Raw genomic sequence first — 848 nt, forward strand, 5'->3', positions numbered from 1 at the left:
CCTTCGCCTCACCTGGTAGGCCTAAGCAGGTGTCCGAATCCTTTGATTAACATCTCGCTCTGTCAGTAGAAATTGCGTTTTTAGAGACGAATATTGAATGCTCTTTTGTTTACATAAATGATTGCGCATATTCGTTATTTTCTCCTAACATTAAATAAATATTCATTACATGTATACGGGTGGATTTTGTGAATCTCTTTCTGTGGTTTATAATGAAGTTTGTATACCTGGCAATACAGGTAACGTGGAGCTTACATTAAATTCAGGTATTTTTTATGACTTATACGACTCCGTACACTACATCTATACATCACATTTATTTTTTAAAAAATCATAAATCACAAACACAAATAATCGAAAAACTCACCTCACAAAAGTAGAATTATATTATAGGTTTGATTCTCGTTTGAATATTTCGATTCCCCGCCGCTGAAATCCGCGCAAGCAGGTGGCGTTCTTGTAAACGGTCTTCCAACACGAACGCGTATTTATATGTATTCTACTACTACGCTTTGGAAAGTTGTCATTGCTATGAAAAGACGCTTGCAGGAACGTATCAAAATCGAGTTAATTATTTTCATATCGAATATGTTTGAGGCATATTTATTGGAAATTTTCCAGAGGGTTTTGATAGTATGGGTAATAATTAAGAGATGAAAAAAGAACATTATTAACAATAAATATGAAATTAGCTGGAAACTTTTCTGTACCCTTAATCATCTGAGTGTTTGATAAAGAATGAAAAAGTTTCTTATATTAAAACTGAAAGCTTATCTATCACACGCTGTGAGTCAGACAATTAGTAAAAACTGAAGCACACACGTGTAACTGGACATGCACACACACAC

General features: G+C 34.2%; 1 protein-coding gene across 1 annotated transcript in view; it reads right to left on the reverse strand.

Moving 5' to 3' along the window:
• The window catches only part of LOC119594694, a gene marked incomplete in the record, with an annotated part of 31,200 nt that extends 30,746 nt beyond the window's left edge, over positions 1-454 (reverse strand). The window contains 2 exon segments of the mRNA XM_037943750.1: positions 13-59; positions 368-454.
• Positions 455-848: the final 394 nt, after the last annotated feature.

This window comes from Penaeus monodon, chromosome 34, assembly GCF_015228065.2.
Source record: "Penaeus monodon isolate SGIC_2016 chromosome 34, NSTDA_Pmon_1, whole genome shotgun sequence".
NCBI lineage: Eukaryota > Metazoa > Arthropoda > Malacostraca > Decapoda > Penaeidae > Penaeus > Penaeus monodon.